This window comes from Hipposideros armiger, unplaced genomic scaffold (genome assembly GCF_001890085.2).
Source record: "Hipposideros armiger isolate ML-2016 unplaced genomic scaffold, ASM189008v1 scaffold_41, whole genome shotgun sequence".
In the NCBI taxonomy this organism is placed as follows: Eukaryota; Metazoa; Chordata; class Mammalia; order Chiroptera; family Hipposideridae; genus Hipposideros; species Hipposideros armiger.
In genome coordinates, this window is record NW_017731391.1 from 989,608 (window position 1) to 997,877 (window position 8,270).

Below are 8,270 nucleotides of genomic sequence, written 5' to 3' on the forward strand. Positions count from 1 at the left end.
TGGAGCTGGGCTACCATGAGTCGCCGGCGACAGCGTAGGCTGCAGTCCCCTGCTGCAGTGGGCTGCCATGGGTTACCGTGTGTAGCCAGCAGCCAGCATGAGCGGCCAGCAGCCGCAGTGAGCGGCCGTCCAGAAGCTGGCAACTGATCTGTCTCGCCCGGGAGGAGCACAATGATGATGCCAACTTGGGCCAGTGAAGCAATGTCCTAGACAACTAGACTGAAGAACAAAACGACAGCAACTTGTCTGTTCCCCTTCCCCCACTTCCCCAGCACTGTTCCCATCCCCCCATTCCCCAAAAAAAATTTTTTAAAAAAAAAAATTAAGTCTTCTTTTCATTGGGTGTGGAGGCGCTGCAGTTAGAAAAACTTACTATAGATGGCACACCTTTTGGGGGTTTGCTTCAAATACCAATCCTTATTATACAGAGGGTGCCAAATGCATGTATACACATTTTAAGAAAGAAAGCTGTATTAAAATTGTAATAATATATACTGATAACAAAAGATGAATACAAGTCATGTTTGACTTCTGCAGTTACAAAGAGGTGCTCAAAATGATTACCATCAGCATAATTTTAATACAGTTTTTTCCTTTCTTAAAATGTGTATACATTTTTTGGCACCCTCTATATATAGGTTATGAGATATACTATATATATACCGTGTGTGTGTGTGTGTGTGTGTCTGTGTGTGTGTAGTATAAATACATATATATGTATATACGGTGCTTTTTATATATATAAATCACAAGTAATAGCTCCTAACCAGGAACTATTCCCATTCACTCTTCACAACAACCCTATGAGTAGAAACTGTTCTTATCCCCTCACCTGAAAATGAGGTAATTTAGGCCTAAAAAGGAAATTCTATTGCCAAATATCAAACAACTGGTAGTGGGTCTGGAAGCAATGATTGCTTTTCTGTGCTTATAATTTTAAAAAATAAATTTAAAGCATATTTAATGAATGGGTACACACAATGTCCCTGCCTCTGAGGGAGGCATTTTGGCATATACCCTACGATGTACAATTCTAATCCTACACAAATGTTCATGGTTTGTAGTGTCCACCAGTTGACCAGCTATAATACATCTGTATAGAACCACCCATAATATGGAAACCTAGAAAGCAAGTAAAAGAACTGAACTAAATCTACAATATTTGGAGCAACATGGGTAGGTATCATACTATTTTTAAAATAGAGAACAAAACTAACAGTATGATACCATTTATGATTTTTAAAATACACGTTCAACAAAATAATATATTTTCTAGAGCCATAAGTATGAATGCAAAAAGTATTTTTTAATGGCTGAAGGATACCCCCCAAACTTCATTACCTCTAAAGTGACTATAATTTTAATATTAAAGTTAATTGCTTAATTAATTAAGCAAAAGACAACTGAAAGTATGTTTGAAGAGTCCAATTCACTAGGTTTTTAATCTTCACATCCTAATCTTCAGACTTAAGAAACTGAATACAATGTTTGTGAATTCCTTTCTGGCTGCAGAGGCAACAGGAACCCTGAACATGAACGTCAGCATCACAAGGAGGAAGAAGTAGAAAGAATTGCTGGGTTTCCAGCAATACTTAGAATGTGTCTGTTGTGCAACTACACGTTTTCACTACGTTTGGGACAGGAAGTTCACCATTAAAATAAATGGAGTAAAATCACATTATAGCCAAAATACTAAGTGTCTTCAAAAATTAAAACAAGAATTCAATGATTTTTTGTTTTTATTAACTGCAAAAACGATCTCCAATTAACAAAGGACAAGCCAGCGAGAAAAAACAACCTAAATAACTTCTGTGTTGCACAAGTCCTTGCTTTCTCTTCCAAGGTGGCCCCTTAGCTCTGCCCAAAGAAAACTCAATAAAACTTATAGTGCGTCATCATTCTGTTAGAAGGAAGGCATGACGTCCAGTATACACACTCCTGACAGCTACAAAGACTCCACAGACGCCCATTTTGTAAAAATTGAGAAGACGGTGGGAAATGTGACCAATCTGTAATCTGGAGGTTTCACTTTTCAAAGAAACCAAATAGTTTTTAACCTTCCTATAAGAATTCTTGCCAGGAGACAAAACAAGATCCATGGCTTTTAGAATTAATTTTTCTCTTGTGTCCAGGACAAGGAAGATTAAAGGCAGATTTCAAGCTGCAGTGCTTAGCAAGTCTCGTTACATGAAGATGGTAAGAATGTCCTCAGCACACCCACAGGACAGACTGAAGTGGGCAGGCTCCTGTTTTCAGAACGCCTTCCTTGTGAAAGACAGAACCCATAATCTCCACTGTAACCAGGGCTCAGCCCCTCTGCTCCAATGGTCCCATCACACCTTCCATGGAGGCTCTCATAAAGAGCACAGCAGGAGGCTGCTGGGAAGATCAAAGAAGGGATCAGAGGCCAACAAAAAATCAACTAAAGGACAGTGTTCACAACTAAACAGAGTCCCACTTTTTGCCTCATGACACTTTAGAAGTCTTCCCAATCCATTTTTCCTTTAGAGCCTATCAATCAAAACTCTCACTAACCACACTGCTATCTTTCAGCTCTCCTCTCAAGGCAACCTACACTTCTCCTCTCCCAATAGCATGATGGTGGGAATAAATTATATGTATGATTAAGTACTTAATGTCTCTCTCCCTGAAAAGACTGTGATGTTCACCAGGTCATACCAGCATCCATTCAGGACCTCACAATGTAAACGCTCGGTTATCATTTGTAGAGTAAGTGAATGAATGGATGGATGGATGCTCTTTTTACTAATATCTTAGCCCTCCCATTTGATCCACTCCACAGTCTCATCCCATTCTCATCTGCTGTGTCAGACACCATCAGGCCCCTGGAGCTGGTTGACTCCTCCTGGGCCCCCTGCCCTTGTGACAGGTTGGTTGAGGTGGCCCCCATCTCCAGTAGCACTGACAAACCAGAAACCGTGAATGTATCCCATGACCAGAAGGCCTGACAGGAGGTAAGCTGTCTTCCTTTGACCTGTGGGTGTTCTGGAACAGACTTCCCAGTCACTAAAGAGCTTCCCCTTTACCACGGCAGCATCATAGGCTAAAGGCATGTCCCCACCCTGCTAGCGTTTCCTGTAATCTTTAGTTTACCAAAGGTCTGGATTTCAGAACACGACTTTAACTTCCATCCAAAGTTTCAGGTTTATTTCTTATCCAATGTCCAACCAAGAAAAACAAAAAGGAAGCAATCCATCAGCAATAAAGAAAAAATGGAAAAAGCTAACGAGAGGAAGTGAGTGTCGTAGACACGCTGTTGGTGTTCTGCACTTGCTAGGGATAGACCACAGCTTGATTCGGCTCCTCCAACAAGATCAGCATGAGTCACACAACCCACTAGGACTGCGAGGTAAAGCAAACAAGTCACTCAGTAACCGCATACCTCTTCCCTAGAAGAAACCATGACAAATTTCAAAGCCCCTGAAACAATCCAATTGAGTAATCCCAAGCCCTTGTTCAGTAAAAGCACTTTGACAGCAGGGTCAAAACAATGGCGTCTAAGTAGACGTCTCTCCTGGGTTCTGGCTTTTCAAGGATAATTCTGAAGGAGAGCATAGAATGAAGAAACGCATACGCTTTGGCCAATCCTCTGAACATCAGTGGACAGCATGAACGGACACATTTCTGAGGCCTCTCTTCTGGGTACGAAGCCTGCATTCCTTGTCATCAGGATCCAACTTCCGGCCGAGACCAGTGAAATATGTCCCGTTAGGTGAGTGTAGAGACTTCGTATATCAAACGCCGACTTACCAAGCTCTCAAATGTCGTATATGCTAAGCTCATGTGATCATTTTAAAGCATTTCAACATCAGGATTGAAAGTGGCTCTAACAGAACTTCATCCAAAAACAAATGTAGACTGATGCAAAAGTGTGCTTTTTTTAAAAACACATAGTTGGGGTCACACTATAACTTTGGATCCCATCTTCTTCACTAAATATGAATGTGCACCCAATAGTCTTTTAAAATGTTGAGATGTACAATATTCCATTATAAAGCTATAATTTAATATGAGTATTCTCGTACCTTTGGACATTGAGTTCTTTTTCCAATTTGTCACTATTATAAATCTGCTGGAATTTCTGATTGTTTCCTTAGGATAAATTCCTGGGAAGGGAACAACTGGGTTAAAGTAAATAAAAAATATTACGGAGTTTGGTACACATAAAGTACCATCAACTTACATTCCCACCAATAATTTATTGGAAGTTTTACAACATTGCTTAATCAGTCCCTTCTCAATATTTTCTATGTAACTTTGAAGACACCTGAATTTTAATATTTATCACATGAACAATAACAATAGTAACATCAGTCATCATTTTTTTTGAGGACTTGATATAAACAGACATAACATAAGCACCTTACTATCATTACTGCACTCAATCCTTAGAACAATTCTTACAAAGGATGAGGAGCTTGGGATTGGGCAAGGACCCATGGGTAATGAGTGACAGAAAGTGACTTCGAAGCCACAACTCTATCTGATCCTAAATCCAAGTTTTTTACCCCAGAGTCTGCAAATGTTTTTGTTTATGCAACCTTATCAGTACAAATTCATGGAATAAAGTTAAATATTTATTTATATATAAATGGTATACATGCACTACGGTACATATTAGGCACATTTCCAAATATACACAAGAATATAAGTTAAGTAAAATGAGATAAATAGAGTTCCAGCTTTTTCTTCCTGAACCTCTCATTAATCGTTTTGCACAAGCCCACTTTGGAAAGCACAGCCCTTACCTTCTACACTACTTATTATGTCTCCTACTAGACCATAAACTCCATGAGGACGTGCCCTTGTGTGTTTTTCAGCACTGTATCCCCTGTGCCTACAATGGTACCTGGCACAGAGTAGGATCTCGTGAAATACATGTTGAATATTAATAAATGAATGAGTGAATGAATGATCAGCTACAAGGTTGTGGGTTTGAAGACCAAATCTAGAAATCAGTTATATTTGTATCCTAACACCAAGCACATTTCCTAGCATATGATGAACCCCCGTCAATGCCTGTTGAATAGATATCCATCCAATGTAGTTGAATCAATGACTGGATGATGGGTGAATGGATGATAGATGGGTGGATGAATGGATGGATGGACAGACAAGTAGGTGGGTGGAAAGAATGAACAGGTTTCTTCTCTGGTTACATCTCTAGGATTAGAATATCAAAGATAAACTACCTGGCTGAATTTATCTATCACATTTTATAATAATAACACCTTACTATTGCTAAACAAAGGCCAATTGGAACAAGTATAGGTGGAATTTCACTCACCTCTTGTAAAAATAGAAAATAATAAGCCTCATATTTTTAAAATTAGCCCTGGCTAGAAATCAACCTGGAACAGATATGAGCTTTAGGAGAAGGTGGAGAGGATAGGAGATAGTTGCCCAAGACACTGGGGAGGCAAGGCCATGAATGATTCATCCATATCTTGTTAGATAACGATTAAAGCTTAAAACATGTATCAAATATTTACCTTGAAGGAACCAAAATTATAAATCTTAATCCTTGTTAGAGTGAAGGTCCCTTCCCATATGTTATAGTTCGTAATTTTTCTGTATGTTGTTATGAAAATATCTTGGGCTAATAAGTTTGCCATTGTTTCTCTAACTCATCCTGTCTTTAGAAGCTTCCTGTCTTTGTCACCCCTTGTGTAACAGTTAATCTTGATCTCAAGGTTTTACATGCTAGATGTACGTTACGAAAAATTACATTAATTCACACTCTATAATTTTAGTATCTTTATTCTGTAACCTTGCTGATATATGTCACTTAAATTCACTTGCTAATCAGAAAATATTATGATGTTTTGTCTTGCCTTTTCCTTCAGTTGTGACTACAATAAATAATTTGTTTCTAAAACTAGCATAAATATGGAACTTTCTCTGAAGCTCTTTCAATGACTACCAGCCTCTCTTTGCTCCTTTCCATTCTCAAGGTGGATATTATCACCTCACCAGAATGTAAACTCCATGAAAGCATTGTTGTTATAATTAATTATTATTATTATTATTATTATTATTATTATTATTTATAGCCACCAGGGAGTAAATATTTATTATGCTAGGTCTGTATTAAGCATGATTCAATACAATGTCATTTAATCCTGAGAGCAAACACGTGAAGCTATTACTACTATCCACATTGTACAAAAAGGAAATTTAGTTTCAAAGAGGATAAGGAATTTGATCAAGTTTCAGAGGGGCTCTCCCCCACCCCTCTCTTACCTCAACTCTAACCTCTCTTACTCCGGCTCACTCTACCCAGCCACTGTGCAGGCTGCTTTCAGTCCTTAAATCAGCCTTCCTAAACCTTCAATATAAATCAGGTTCTTCTGTTATTTGCTCTCATGTCATCCAACACTTATCTAGCATATAATCACCAACTTAACTGTTTTTCAATTATATGATTATTTACTTAATCTCTACTTCCTCCACTAGACTATGATGTCCCCAGAGGCAGGAAAATGCCTGTTTTGCTCACCACTGTGTCCCCAGTGACTGGGTATCAATCAGTAAATACCTATAGAATGAATGAACGAAGGATGAATGAAATGGCACAGCTAGAATTTAAACCAAAGCCTGACTCCAAAGCCCATGTTTTTTATTCACTATGTTATTGTCCCATATGCAAAGGGTGCCAAAAACATGTGTACACATGTTAAGAAAGGAAAAAAACCGTAAAGTCGCTTCTCCCTAAATTGAATTATTTTATGACCTTCAATATTGCTGTCTGTAAGTCGGGCTGCTGTAATGAGTTGCATTTCCATAACTAATGTTAAGTTCAAAGAATTCAACTTTAACAAAATTCATAAATCTCTTTCTAAGCACTTCTAGAAGATTCCTTCTGCTTTCTATAAGTTCATAACTGTTGTACAGTTTGGGTCTAGTCAATTTAGAAGCTTGTGTTTTAATATAAAGTTCTTTGAAGTTTTTTTCTTTTTTAAATCTGTTCACATTAGCAAGATAACTTCTTAGGTGGATACAAAGAAAAGCACAAGCACATTAATTAACTTCAGGTCCTATTTTAAGTGATTAGCAGTGTTTAGCATTTATTATATATTGGCTATATCTCCATGGGAGGTTTTGGGTGTTGGACTGAGGAGGCTAATAACGAATGCAAATTTGGGAACATTGCCACTTATGGAATAGCTTGTGTGAGAGGAATGATGGAAACAAAAATCTCTGTTGACAACTAGATGCAACATCTTCTTTGTCATTATCCTATATATACCTTTTCACATGTTACAGATTCTAGAACACTTCCCAAATGGGATTTTTCCACTCCATCTATTATTAAAACACTTGATAAATTACTTTTAATTGAAATTTTTTCCAACGTGCAATATTTTAGTGTCTATGCTGAGTGGTGCGCTTTAAACTTTAATAAGTTGTTTATTCAAATTGGCTGCTCCAGAATATTTCCCTTGGAATGGACTTGAAATATAGTTTATCCCATCTTCCAAAAGATCGATTCTCTAGTGTCATAAAATTGTCACAGGGAGGCTTAAGTCTTGTTGGACTTCATTTCAATACTCCTCTTCAGTTTCAGGAGCTAGCAATTTTAAGATAAATTTTTCTGCAGCATTACTTACAAAAACCAAGAAACAGAAGCGACCTAAGGGTCCATCAAAGGATGAATAGATAAAGGAGCTGTGAGACAGATATAATGGAAAGGAAAATTTGTGTGTACGTGTGTATAATAAATGGAATACTATTTAGCCATAGAAAAGAAGGAAATCTTGCTATTTGCAACAACATGGATGGACTTCGAGGGCTTTCTACTAAGTGAAATAAATTAGACAAATACTGTGTGATGTCACTTATATGTAGAATCTAAAAAACAAAAAAACTCAGAAAAAGAGATCAGATTTGTGGTTACCAGAGGTGGGATAGGAGTGGGGAAGGAGGCGGGGAGAACTGGATAAAAGTGATCAAAAGGTACAAACTTCCAGTTATATGATAAATAAGTAAGTACTGGGGATGTAATGAACAACATAATTATTGGGTTGTCAGAAAATTCATGACGTATTTTTTCTATGCTTTTCGTTGCAAATATGTGTCATGATTTTTCCAACAACCCAATACTATATATAGTTAACATGGCTATATGTTATATTTGAAAGTCTTAGAAGTTCTCATCAGGGCCGGCCGAGTGGCGCGATGGTTAAGAACTCGCTTGGGATGCCAGAGGGCCCCGGTTCGGATCCCACATATGAGGGCCAGTGACACTG

The 8,270-nt window shown here is 38.0% G+C and overlaps 1 protein-coding gene across 2 annotated transcripts in view; it reads right to left on the minus strand.

Moving 5' to 3' along the window:
• The window catches only part of CCDC170 (coiled-coil domain containing 170), an 80,569-nt gene that overhangs the window by 60,450 nt on the left and 11,849 nt on the right, over window positions 1–8,270 (minus strand). Inside the window, exon 1 of one of the 2 annotated variants that reach the window (XM_019638894.1) lies at window positions 4,047–4,127. The exons of the other annotated variant lie outside the window; for it this stretch is intronic. The gene's annotated coding sequence lies outside the window, so the exon portion shown is untranslated. Of the gene's footprint in view, window positions 1–4,046; window positions 4,128–8,270 lie in introns of those variants that run through there. 2 annotated transcript variants of the gene reach the window in all.